Source organism: Hyperoodon ampullatus, assembly GCF_949752795.1.
Source record: "Hyperoodon ampullatus genome assembly, chromosome: 15".
In the NCBI taxonomy this organism is placed as follows: Eukaryota; Metazoa; Chordata; class Mammalia; order Artiodactyla; family Ziphiidae; genus Hyperoodon; species Hyperoodon ampullatus.
Genome location: NC_136928.1, coordinates 52,367,673 through 52,381,950, shown reverse-complemented (window position 1 = coordinate 52,381,950; position 14,278 = coordinate 52,367,673).

Genomic DNA, 14,278 nt, shown 5'->3' with positions numbered 1-14,278 from the left:
TCTTCCCAGACCAGGGCTCGAACCCGTGTCCCCTGCATTGGCAGGCGGATCCTTAACCACTGCGCCAGCAGAGAAGTCCCCTCCTTATTACTTTTTATAGCCATAGAGCCTAGCACAGTACCTGGCTCCTAATAGCTACTCAGTAAATATCTGATGAAAGAATCAGAGAATCAGGCAGGAAGCCCAGTTACAAAAGTCTGCCCTGGGCTAGTAGCAACTGGAGACTTTCTCTGACTCTCTGCAACTTTACCTACTAATGATCAGACAGTCCTATCCGAGGCTGAGCTTACAGGAAGGGATCTAGTCCAGAAGATGCGAGTGAAGCCCGGGCAGGGCCTGGAAGTGTTCATCATTGTAGACAGGTGAGCACAGGTAACCACTAACTTTCAGTGGAGGAGCATCCATGGCCACTCACAGCATGGACAGCCAAGTTCCAGGCCTCAGATGGTCAGCTGAGCTGGTGATGTGTCAGGGAGGTGTTCCAGCTGGAAACAGAAGGAGATGCATGTGTACAACTGCACTTACTTACATAAAAGTGCTGAGGAATAATTTGCTTCATTAACATGACACCAAAACTTCTAATTGTAACACTGGGTCAATTAAATAGCTTAGATGACAAGCCATGCATAAAGATCATTGCTTTCCTAACTTTCTGTCTCCATCGTTTCATTAGTTTACCCCCTGGCCACTATATTTTAAAAGATACAGTCCATCAAACAAATGGCATTTTATGTATTTTTTTATTTATTTAAAAGATTTCATTGGAGTATAGTTGATTTACAATGTTGTGTTAATTTCTGCTGTACAGCAAAGTGATTCAGTTATACATATCTATTCTTTTCCGTATTCTTTTCCACTGTGGTTTATCACAGGATGTTGAGTATGGTTCCCTGTGCTATACATTGTTGTTTATCAATTCTATATATAATAGTTTGCATCTGCTAATCCCAAACTCCCAATCCTTCCCTCTCCCACCCCTCCTCCTTGGCAACCACAAGTCTGTTCTCTCTGTCTGTGAGTCTGCTTCTCTTTCATAGATATGTTCATTTGTGTCATATTTTAAATTCCAAGTATAAGTTATATCATGTGGTATATGTCTTTCTCTTTCTGACTTACTTTGCTTAGTACGATAACCTCTAGGCCCATCCATGTTGCTGCAAATGGCATTATTTCATTCTTTTTTATGGCTGAATAATATTCCAGTGTGTGTGTGTGTGTGTATACACACACACACATATATATATATCTCATATCTTCTTTATCCATTCATCTGTTCATGGACATTTAGGTTGTTTCCATGTCTTGGCTATTGTAAATAGTGCTGCTATGAATATTGGGGTGCATGTATCTTTTCGAATTATAGTTTTGTCTGGGTATATGCCCAAGAGTGGGATTGCAGGATCATATTGCAACTCTATTTTTAGTTTCTTGAGGGACCTCCATACTATTTTCCATAGTGGCTGCATCAATTTACATTCCCACCAACAGTGTAGGAGGGTTCCTTTTTCTCCATACCCCCTCCAACATTTGTTAACAAATGACATTTTAAGTAACTCCTTTCCCATTGTTATTAAACAGTTAGAACTGCCAATCAAGCTCTGACCACCAAGAAATGCCACGTGTACTTACTCTATTCCAGCCAAAAGTAGACGCTTGATATTTACTCTGCTTATTTATGATAGTTAAATATATGACTTCTACATGGATTTTACAATATTGAGATAACCTCAGCATACCCTTTATTAAGAGTTTCATTAGCCTCTCTTTGGAAACCTCAGATTGTGAGTAGCTGACGTCAACATCTGAATTCACCAGTGGCTTAACGCTGACTCCTAACATGAGCCAAAGTGTCAGAAGTTAAATCCGGGAGTGCCAAGACCCCTATGTATTGGGATCATTGGCTTATGTGTCAGCCTCTCCTACTCTTCTCCCGTGGTGAGCATGTTGATGACAAGTGCCTTACTCTGCTCATCTTGGCATGCCTGGTGTCTAGAACATTGCTGGGGACACAGTAGGAGCAGAACAAGTGTTTGTTGAGTGAAAAAATGACTAAGCAAATGAATGACTTATGGACCCCATTCAAGGCCCTTGATCACTTAGACCACATAGGCCTCACCCTCCTCAACTCCCAGAATACTTCTTACCTTGACTGGATAGTTCACACTTAGCCACACTTTCACATCACATTTTCCCTTTTATCCTGTGGCCATTTGTCTCCTGGAGTGTACTAACTCTGAGGGGCTAGTCTTGGCTTTTCCCTGTAAGCTCACTAGTTCCTTGTAGGCAGCCTGTACCCTCTACAGCATTCGATAAATATATATTGAGCTCATTAGTCAGTTGGTGTAAATTATGAGGTACCTAAAGGGAACACTCTTCCAGGTGCTGTGGACCATTCAGGCAGAAGCCATGGCTCCTTCTTATAGGAGCTTGCACAATAAAAAGAGTGAGAAATTGACTAAGAGAATGACGGATGCCTATTGGAGACAGGAACCCACTTTTTTTTTTTTTTTTTTGGCCGCGTTGGGTCTTTGTTGCTGCGCACGGGCTTTCTCTAGTTACAGTGAGCGGGGGCTACTCTTCGTTGCGGTGTGCGGGCTTCTCATTGCGGTGGCTTCTCTTGTTGCGGAGCACAAGCTCTAGGCGCTCAGGCTTCAGTAGTTGGGACACGTGGGCTCAGTAGTTGTGGCGCACGGGCTTAGTTGCTCTGCGGCATGTGGGATCCCTCCGGACCAGAGCTCGAACCCGTGTCCCCTGCGTTGACAGGCAGATTCTTACCCATGGCGCCACCAGGGAAGTCCCAGGAACCCACCTTTTTAGCTACCCCAAGGCTCAGGAAAGATAGGTATGTTGAGGTCCAGGGAAAAGCCAGCAGCTAGAGGTGAAAAATCACTGAACAATGCCTGGGAGATGGGTTCATCCAGGCTGCTTGGTATACCTGGGAAAAAGGAAACCTTACTCCAGAATGCATCGCCTGAATGGATCTGCTTTTAGTGCATGCCCCCCAGAGAGTCTCTTCCTCACGTGCCTGGAATGTTTGGCCTTGTTATAATAAGAGATTTCCCATCAAAGAAACATTTCAGTCCCTGCTTGATGAGGTTGGTGGTCTCTAATTTTGCTCTCTTAAATCACACCCTCTCACACCTGCATCTACCTCTCCTCCGCCCAGTCACCAAAGGAAAACCCACCAAGTCACTTGGGTACCAGCTAGTGGCAGCCTTTTAACCCTCCCCTTCCACGTCCTTGCCTTCCTCCTGCCCTGGAAGGGCAGCTGCCACCCTAGTAGAAACACGGAAGTCAATTTGTGCGGCGGGTACAGCGTTTTAGCATACTGAGTAGTCCAAATATTTAAATATCTATGATATAGGAAGCGTGGAGAACATTAAAAACCACTTTCTCCCTGCTGATTGCAAGAGAGGAAATACACACAGTCCCTGTTCTCCTGCACAGTTGCAAAACTGCTGGCCTAATCATATTGCCTATGTAAAGCTCCTCTCCCGCCTCCTCTAGTCCGGTTTTAGGTCGCATTTACTGTAAACAAAGATGTATTTTGGGGGGGCGGTTGGATTGAGTTTATTGTTTATGTAAATCTCTTAGAATGTGACATAGCAAGATAGCTTCCTATGTTGCGTTGATCCACATTTTAGGCCAACAGCCAAAGTATTTTATCTTTTCCTTCATTATAGTGATCTTCCAATTAGCCGTGGTCTGTAATACCCTGATTTTGGTGGCAGTGGTTTGGACAGGATTGTTTGATAGTTCTGCTCGAGAGGCAAAATAAGGGGCCTTATTATAGAAGTGCAGAGGTTGTGTGGGAGCTGAGTTCTGTTGCAAAGTTTGCCGATAAGGGGAAAACCGGCCCTTAAGCGTCCATTCTGTTCTGTATATTAACACTTCTAATCTGCACTGCTGATAAAACTGCAAGCCATTTGCCTTTGGAGGAATTAGTTCTGCCTCACTTGTGTAACCAGGCGATGGTGATTAACCTTTAAACTGTCCAATATTCCCAGCAGCCTCCTGCTCCAGATTAGAAACTATTTAGTTATGACCAAGTAAATTAACAACACTCCCTCCTCTGAAGAATGAGATTTGGAAGGTGGGTGCATTTTAAGGTGGAATTGTGTTTTGAATTGGTGAGCCATCCTTCTAAGGTGCTTATTTCCTCCTTGTTGAAGTCGAGGCTGCCACACTGGGGGCAGAGGCTCAGCTGGGGGGTGGGGAGGCGGAAGAAAGGGGAGGCGGGAGAAAGGAGAGGGGGACCAGTTGTCCCGGTTGGGTTTGCAGATCTGAGAGCTCATGGGCACAAAGGAAACCTGTCTGAGGTTTAGATTTCCTTCCCTGTTATCATCCAGGTTAAGAAAAGGACTTTAGCTCTCCCGCTAGACCCATGCCACGCTCGCGGTGGGATTGAGTGGTTGTTCCTAATGGAAAGACTAAGGAATAAAGAAAACAGCTCCCTTACCACCCTACTCCCAATTTCTGCCTGGAGTTGGATGTCAGAAGAAGATGGCAACTAACTTTCATGTTCCAGACCCGGGGATCTGCCCACCGCGATTGCGTCTGCCCAGCTGAACTGCAATCGTGCTAACTATCCCGCTTCAGCTCTCGCCTGTCTGCCCATTTCAAACGTGTCATTTATCACTGGAAACATACCCTCTGTGGTGAGGGCCAGGCAATCATGTAATCGTGTCATGGCTGAAATCCCCAAATTGTTGGTCTTCCCTGGATAACAAATAAAATGGAACAACCCTCACTACCACCACCCTGCCACCACCCAATCCTGGTAGCAACCTTTTCTGTTTTACTAGTTTCATATTAGCTTCCTCCTTAAAAAACTGCTAATCTAGATACTGCATTAGCAGGTTGTCAGTCAAGCTGCCATCCACGGTGAAGCCTTCTTCATATACCAATTTAAATCATTCATGGTCTTTTCTTTGGCATTATTCAAAAGATCATAATAATTTTCTTGTGCCCACAGCACAAAAAAATCAATTATTTCCCCACAAAGACTTGAAAGTACTTAGCGAGTGCGGCAAGAAAAGCTGAGGGTGATATCAAATTGAAATTGCACTCATTACATACAACACAATTAGTTGCCACTAGCCTGGCCGGGCTTTAATTCTGAATGGCATATCTTTATTATTACAGAAACAAGCATGCAAATGGCATTGTTCAGGATTTGCCGAAATCAATAGGATATAGTGCTGTGTGTTTGGTGGCCACTGTCACTCACGCTGCTGTGGATGTGAGATAATGTGTGTGTTTGAATTAATGAAGGGAGCAGGCAACATCATAAGTGACACCCAAATAAAAGAAATGGGTACATGATATTTGTAATTATTCTACTTGTGTTTTTGTTGTAAATACTTGTGCTTTTTGTTTTTTAATCAAAGGATTAATTGCATTTTAATAAGGCATTATGATTTGCAGAGCTTTAGTTAATTAAAACTTGTAGTATATAATTATGAAGTGATGCTGAGATTTTCTAAAGATCACCCATATGTTCAGAATATGTATAATTTTTCTGTTAAGCAGTTGCCATCTCTCCCCCCGCCTTTCTCCTTCGTCCCTCCCCTGCCAACAGAAGATGTGGATGACTTACGTGAAACGTTGGTGAATCAACAATTCCAGGTGGATTTCTCTAAGTGGCAACTAGAACCCAGTTTAGGTTATTGCACAAATTAAAATGACTCTGAAGCCACACTCATGTGATAAACTGCGGCAGAAAACTTTCTTGTCGACACTTGCTTTCCAGTTAATCTTCCCAAGGTGCAGCACTGTAGAGGTCTGGAGAGTTGATGTGAGTTTTAAGTGCAAACATTGTGACTCTAGATCTGGGTGAGGTGGTGCCACTGAGAGTTAAACCCCGGCTGGTTCCCCAGGGCCTAGGACCCAATCCCAGGGGAGCCACTGGGCCCCACCCTTGTCCTCCGAGACACACAAGAACTTACTGGGGAGGGGTGGGGTGGGCAGAGGGGATGCTGCATGACGCAGGAGCTTGCAATTCCCGAGTGTTATCATATTAGTAATTCACAGTGGAATCCAGCCCAGAGATGTGTAATCGCGTTTCCTGTAGGTGTGTATTATGTGAAGGCTGATGGATTAATTGCTAGATAGATGGAATAGAGCTAAGGTAAAACATTATTAAAAAGTTTTAAAATCTTAATGTAACATTTTGAAGTTTGCTTTGGGAAATTTTTCATTTCAGTCTCCTAGTTTTCCATTCTCTCTTGCATCAGGAGTCTTCGTTGTCTTCACAGAAGGAGGGATTTATTTGCTGATAGCTTAGGATGTGCTTTGTTGAGGCCATGTGGACCTGTGATGGTGGACAGATGCAGGAGCTGGTGGCTGGGCCCCGTGTGGCCAGTGATACGATGGGATGAGCTGACTTCAGAAGGCTGGACTCCATTTACCCTTTGGGACCAGTGTTGGCTGGGCACCCAAGGGCTCATTTTTCTCTCCCTCTAAAGACCCAGAGTCTGCAACAAGGAGTATCAAGATTCCCCAGTTCCCCCAAAGTAACATGAAGAAGGATGATGTTGGAGGCAAGAGGATCCTACAGTGTTCATGCTCCAAACCTGGTTTTCCAGGAGACCCTCAATAGTGCTCTGAGTAGGGTGGCCCAAAGCTGATTTAAAATCTAATATTATTGGGTTGGTCATGGCTTCCTATTTTAACTCTGAAAACCTAGAGCTTGAAAAGGTGGCTCATTCAAAGCTTGCTAACATATTTGCTCAGCAGCACAATGATGTGTGATGGAAAATAAACTCTTGTGGCTTGTTCATCCTATCAGCCGCGGCCTGCAGCAGGGAAAGAATGAGGGAAGGTCAGTCAATTATGTGTGGTAATCACCGTAAGCATATTATCTGAGACACAGATGTCTTCCATGACCCCACACGACATGGCTATTAACCTCGGAGCAATATAAAAATGTAGTGGGCTTGGGGGGAGGAGTGGAGGTAAGCCAGACTTTCTGTCTAGCCTTGTCCACAGGCTCAGGAGAAAAAAAAGAAACTTGTGGACATGAAGACTGTTTGCAGGAACCCAGCCAACAATCTGACCCCTGCTTACCGAGGCCAGATCCTCATGCCCCTCCTTCCCGAGACCTTGCTGGAGGAAGGACTTGCCTCGTCTGAAAACAAGGCCAACAAATTGACTTGGGAGATACCCGAGGACACACAATGGCCCTGGGATGCTACTTTCTGTTCACCAGAGGAAAGGAGAGAGGGAAAAGCAATTTGGGTGTTGGTACGGGTGTTTAAATAAGTTGACCTCCAGTCTTGGATGGTGGTGGGCAGGGAAGACAATGGGGTCACCCAGGCATGTTGGGGGACCCAACTGGGTTACCCAGGGGACCCGGACTGATGGAAGTCAGGGTTGTTATACCTACCAGGCTTTTACCCCCAAGTACAGATGGGATTCTGGCATCTCCCTGGAGAAGTTCGGCCAGAGCCTCCTTGCACGGGGCTGGGCACAAGGGTCATGTTCCAAGAAAGCAGTCGATGGGTTGTTAACTGGTCCGGGGTGGGCACACACACTTAGGGAAGCACCTGCCCTGTGAAACACCCTGGACTGGACATTGAGGATTCAAAGTTAACTAAGCTAGTTCCTGCCCTCCAGGAGCTTATGATCCAGGGTGGGGGGTGAGGATGGGGGGGAACCTTGAACTGGAATAAGAGCTGCCCTCATTTCCAAACATGTTAGGGCTGCTGGAGTAGGTCTACAGAAAGGGTTCCATGTGGAAGTGAAGAAGGGACTGTTCTAGAGGCTTGGAAGTTTTTCCCAGAGGAAGTGCCAATAATAACAACTGTCTTTGGAGCAACTTACCAGGAGCCGGGAGCTGTCCTGGGCACTGTCCCTGCCTGTGGTCTAATTCTCACAACCCTGTAAGCAGCACCGGACCTATCGTGAACTTGAGAATCAGAAGGGTAAGGCTACTACTTCCGAAGGTCTCACAACTGGTTAGAGCTGAGACGGAATTCGGAGCCAATTGACTCCAAACTCCACTAAAAAAGAGGATGTATTTGCCTGGCAGGTGAGAGGGACAGCATTTCCGATTAATGGAGAAGTGTAAACAAGGGTGCGAGGTGCATCCAGGCAGTGCAGGGACAGCGGGGCTGGGAGCAGGTGGAAGGTGCATGACCAGGGAGCCAGGCAGACCCCGTCCCTGGCCCGTGCCACAGGGTTTGGCTTCATCCCGTCAACAACAGAAGGACAGTATGATCAGATGTGTGTTTCTAAAAGGTTTCTCTTAGACTTGCAGAGCGAATGGACTGGAGAGGCTGAAGATTAGAGACCTGAAGCCAGTTAGGGAATTATTACAGCAAGTCCAGGTACAGGATGGTGACGCAAGATGATGATGGAGAGGAAGGGATGACTATCCCGGGTGTTAGAGGGGGACCAGGAGGACCTGGCAGCTGAAGGCAAGTGGTGGTGAGGGAAAGGGAAGAGCCCAGGATTACCTCAGTCCCTCACAACAACTTCTTACATGTCTACAGTCCGACACTGCTTTTACCTGCTTTTAGGATAAAGACATTAGGGTTTGGACTTCCCTGGTGGCGCAGTGGTTGAGAGTCCACCTGCCGATGCAGGGGACACGGGTTCTTGCCCCGGTCCAGGAAGATCCCATGTGCCACGGAGCGGCTGGGCCCGTGAGCCATGGCCACTGAGCCTGCGCATCTGGAGCCTGTGCTCCACAACGGGAAAGGCCACAACAGTGAGAGGCCCGTGTACCGCAAAAAAAAAAAAGACATTAGGGTTTGAAAAGATTAAGTCACTTGCCCAAAGTCAACAGTCCCTATTTTATCCTAGCCACGTTTGGAACCCAGTTTCTGGCTCTGTAGCCAAGGCTCTCACTGTTGTCCACTGCATGTGTGTGCTCAGTGGTGGGTGGGGACTGAGTAGTGATTTGATCCTTCAGGATGATTCTCCATGCTCACCTCTTCCATGTATCTCCTCCCTTGTTTCCTTGCCCTAAACTTTCTCCAGTGAAAAAGAAGTTTAGTGACTATTATGAAAATTGCACTGGTAACCGCAGCAACTTTTATATTTTTAAGCCATTATGAGAAGGTGATTGTACCAAATGAGCTACAGAAGAGATAGTGTTGCAAGGATTAGAAAAACAAAACGCCAAAACCTTAGAACAACTTAATCTAACAGGTACTTGTGCCGCATGTTTTAGTGGGTGCCACACAACTGTGGTGAACATGACTAATAAATGACCTTATTAAGTATTATTTTACAAAGTCGCAGCAGACACGGTTGGGTGTCTTTTCAGCATCCTCTCTGACCCCCACCTTCCTAACAGAGCCTATCTTGTTCCGGTTCGACCTACTTCATGTGGTCTTCAACTTCAGGGGACACTGGCTCTGGTCCCAGCTCCAAAGGGCAAGTCGTGATTGGTCCAAGATGGGCCTGATGGTCCCCCTAGACATGGGCGGGTGATGTAATTCTGGAGAGTGAAATGTGGATGGATGTGCTGAGAGTCTTCTGGGAAATGTTTCCTCTCTCCTAAGGAAACCCATTCCTCCCCAGGAAGAAATGGTCTCTCTTCCCTCTATATTTTGTCATGTCTGGATGTGGTGTGTCCAGTTGCAGCAACCATCATGTGGCCATGAGGAGAGCCAGATACTCACCCAGAAATGGCCGGGGACAAAGATGGAAATGGCTCTGGGTCTTCCATGATGTCACTGAGCCACTGATCACATGCTACGGAGTTGCCTTATCTCTGGCCTTTGTGTGCTGTGTGATCATTTTAAACTTCCTTATAGTAGAAGTCGATTTTTTCTTTTTAAAAAAATTTATGGTAAAATATACGTAATGTGAAATTTACCATTTTAGCCATTTCTAAGTGTACAGTTCAGCAGCATTAAGTACATTCACATTGTTGTACAGCCATTACCACCATCATCTCCAGAACTTTCATCTTCCCAAATAGAAACTCTGGACCCATTAAACACGAACTCCCCATCCCCGCTCCCTCCAGCCCCAGGCAACTGCCATGCTACTTTCTGGTTCAATGAATTTGACTACTCTAGGAACCTCGTGTAAGTGGAATCTACAGTATGTATCTGTCTTTTGTGACTGGCTTATTTCATTTAGCATAATGTCCTCAAGGTTCATCCTTGGTGTACGTGTAAGTCATTTTGAAATAAAGTTTCTGATACTTGCAGCCGAAGGCATCTCAAGTTATAAACCTGTTAAAACAAGGTTCAAACTTTGGCCTCATCGATTCTCAAGTGTAATGGTTAGGAGTACGGACTCTAGAGGCCAAATCTCTGATTTTAAATCCTCACTCTACCACTAATTGTGTGACCTTAGAAAACATGCTTACCTCTCTGTACTTCAATCCTCCCAGCTATAGTATTACCTCCTGCATAGGACTGCTGGAGGATTAAATGAGTTATTACATATAAAGCTCTCAAAAGGGTGTCTGGCACACATAATTCTTATCATCATTACTATTATTGCTATTATTAACTATGAGTGGGCAGCAGTTTTGCCAGCTTTCCCTGGATGCCATGCATGAGTTTATCCTGCTCTTAGCCAGCCATTAGTAGACAGATTATGGGGAATGTTTCTCCTCTTCTGCCTGGAATGAAGGGTCAGGGTCCTCTCCAGTCCCTCTTGGTCTTTCTCTTGCTTAGGTCTTCCTGCTCCCATCTGAGCAGCATGTCCCACTTCCTCCTGACCCAAGGTCAATTCTAGAAAGACCAACTCCAAGGTCCCAGAACCTAAAGGCCCAGAGGCAGCTGGTGCTATGGGCCAGAAGACCAACGGTGGGCAGTTGGGCAGCCAGATCACTCCTCCGAGAGTCCTGGGCTCAAGGTGGGGGGAGGTACCTGAGGGATGGTGTATGACTCTGGGTAGCATGGATCAGAAAGGATAAAGTAAGCCTGGTCCCTTGATTCACTGTGCGGGAATCTGAGGAGGTGATGGGCAGCAAGGATCTGGTGGGCAAACTGAGAGAGGGACCAGCGGGCACAGAAAGCTCCAGAGACCAGGATGCTTCTCCCCAAGCAGTTCTGGGGAAGGAGTGTAGCAGCCCCTGCTCTAAAGCCCAGTGTTGTCACTACAGAGGAGCTTTGGATGTGACAAAGGAAGGAGCAGAGAGGAAGAAGATGGCTTGAAAGCATAGAGTGTGGGAGTCAAAGAATCAACCCTGAAGATAGGAGAGAGAGTGTGTGTGTGTGTGTGTGTGTGTGTGTGTGTGTGTTTGTAATGTGCCTTAATTTCCCCATCTGCATCAAGGGGATGTAGGAAAATGCCTGTCTTTCTGCCATTATGAAGATCTTGTCCAGAACAAATGAAATATATAGTTGATAACACAGTATTATATATCGACTATAGTTGATTACACTATTGTATAATTAAAAAGAAAAAGAACAAATGAAATAATGCCTATGCTTTGAAAAGAATAAAGCCTTCAGGGTAAATTGTTATTAGTGTGCCTTTTCAAGATGTCATTTGACCTGACCTCATGGTGACAGAAGGAAATTTGCACTCATGGCATGATGAGAACTCAACCTTGGCTGTGCCCCATTTTGCTGCCAATGAAAGGAGGCCAAAAAGACATTTGAGGAGACCCGAATGTCGGTTCCCAACTACCTCCTTTACAGAAAGGCTCATGTCTGCAGGGTAGGCCCTGGAGTGCTAGGTGGGACTGAAACTCTCAGGAAACCCTTCTGGACAGAGGGGAACAGACTCAGATTTTTATTAGTGGGCGGAGAGCTGAGGAGGACTAGAGCTCCTAGAAGCAAGGAGGCTGCCTGATAAACTGTATATCTGGCGGAGGGACAGGAAGGAGATAAAAGATTTTTAAAAATGTAATAGAAGATTTGCTTACACTTCTTGGACTGGTAATTAAATTTATTTATAGTTATGGAAAATTTGGGGAAAGGAGGAAAAGCAATTTAAATTCAGAGTTTTCACAGGGCGGCTGCAAATGGCTTGCTTTAACGCGCCTCTGAAGGTTAACAGAATGGCAGGGAGGTCAGACTGAAGTGCATATGATAAGTGACAAGTGTTAACATGGCAAATCATGTATTTAAAATTACTCTGAGCTTTATCAAATGTTTCCTCTCAAAAATAAACTATCCTGGAAGGAAAGGTTAACTGAGAAAAGAGTATTACTCTAATGTTTCCGTGATGACCGGGGGGGAAGGGAAAAGGGTTCTGTAATGTAGGAGAAGCGGTGATAAATATAAATAGGTTGTTATGGTATTAAGAGTAAAGGAACAAGAATGTTCCAAACTTACACTGCACTGGGAGAAAAGGCAAGAAACTGTTCCCTTTGCTCTTCGTCTTCCTTGTCTCCATGAGCCGAGCAGCTTCCCAGCCCAGTGGAAAGGAGACACCGACAGATGTGCTGTTGATGACAGAGTAACAGCCAGTGCTGCCAGAGCTGTAACTAGCCACGGTCAGCCTTGACCATTAAGAGGTATCCGTAGAATTCTCTGAAATCCTCCATCCACCACTCCCTCACTTGCTCTCCATTTCTCACAAGTCTTCTCTCTGACCCTGCCTGGTTGAATAAATCATTGTTCTTACATGCAGCACTTTGGAACAATCTCCAAGGTGTATCTGCAAGTGGAAAAAGCGAAGTGCATTATATTCAACAACATGGAGAGGTCTTAAAAATGTAATATTGGGGAAAAAAAAGAGCAAGACACAAAAGAATGTATACAGTATGATTCCATTAACATAAAGTTTAAAAACAGGCAAAGGTGAACTTTACTGTTTAGAGATGCATTCAGAGGAGGCAAAACTATAGAGGAAAACAAGGAAATGAATACCACAAAGTCAAGATAATGTTTCCCTCTGCACAGAGGTGGGGAGTGGATAGGTAAGGAGAGGCAGACGCGAGGCTCTGGAGTGCTGGCAGCGTTCTGTTTCTTGATCTGAGTGGTGGCTACACAGGTGTACACTTTATAGTTATTAACTCTCTCTATTTATGTTTTTTTTTCATTTTCTATGTGCATATTATTTTCCCCCAACAATTTTTTTCCACAAAATCTAGGTACAGAACTGTGTGTATAGTATACACACAGTATCTTATTTTCAGAAATAAGATGCATATATGTACAAGGCAAATACTAATCAAAATAACTATTCATATCAGACAAAATATAATTTAAGGCAAAAGGCAAAAATGCAGATAAAGTGAGACATTACATGATCAGTAGAACAATTAACAAATAAGGCATGATTATCATGAAATTGTATGTGCCTAATAAGATAGTTTCAAAATATTTAAAGTAAAAACTAACATAATTATAAGGAAAAAAATTAAGTAAAAAATTACAGTGGGAGATTTTAGTACACTTCAATCAGATTAATAGATTAAGCAGAAAATATAATATATAAATAATAATATCAGGTAGCAAAAAGGGGACATAACTACAGAAGCAGTAGAATTTTTAAAAGCATAAAATAATCTATAGACAACTTTATGCCATTACATTTGGAAACTCAAATAAATGGAAAATTATCAAAATGAAAAGCAGAAGCATACATCATCAAAAAGTCTACAAATAATAAATGCTGGAGAGGGTGTGGAGAAAAAGGAACCCTCCTACACTGTTGCTGGGAATGTAAATTGATGCAGCCACCTTGGAGAACAGTATGGAGATTCCTTAAAAAATTAAAAATAGAGCTACCATATGATCCTGTAATCCCATTCCTGGGCATATCTCCAGAAAAAAACATAGTCCAAAAGGATACATGCACCCCAATGTTTATTGCAGCACTATTCACAACAGCCAAGACATGGAAGCAACCTAAATGTCCATCAACAGAGGAATGGATAAAGAAGATGTGGTACATATATACAATGGAATATTACTCATCCATTAAAAAGAATGAAATAGTGCCATTTGCAGCAACATGGATGGACCTAGAGATTGTCATACTGAGTGAAGTAAGTCAGACAAAGAGAAATATCATATGATATCCCTTATATGCAGAATCTAAAAAGAAGCCATACAAATGAACTTATTTACAAAACAGAAACAGACTCACAGACTTAGAGAACGAACTTATGGTTACCAGAGGGGAAGCGTAGGAGGAATGGATAGTTAGGGAGTTTGGGATCGACATGTACACACTGCTATATTTAAAATGGATAACCAACAAGGACCTACCATATAGCACAGGGAACTCTGCTCAATGTTATGTGGCAGCCTGGAAGGGAGGGGAGCTTGGGGGAGAATGGATACATGTATATGTATGGCTGAGTTGCTTTGCTGTGCACCTGAAAATATCACAACATTGTTAATCAGCT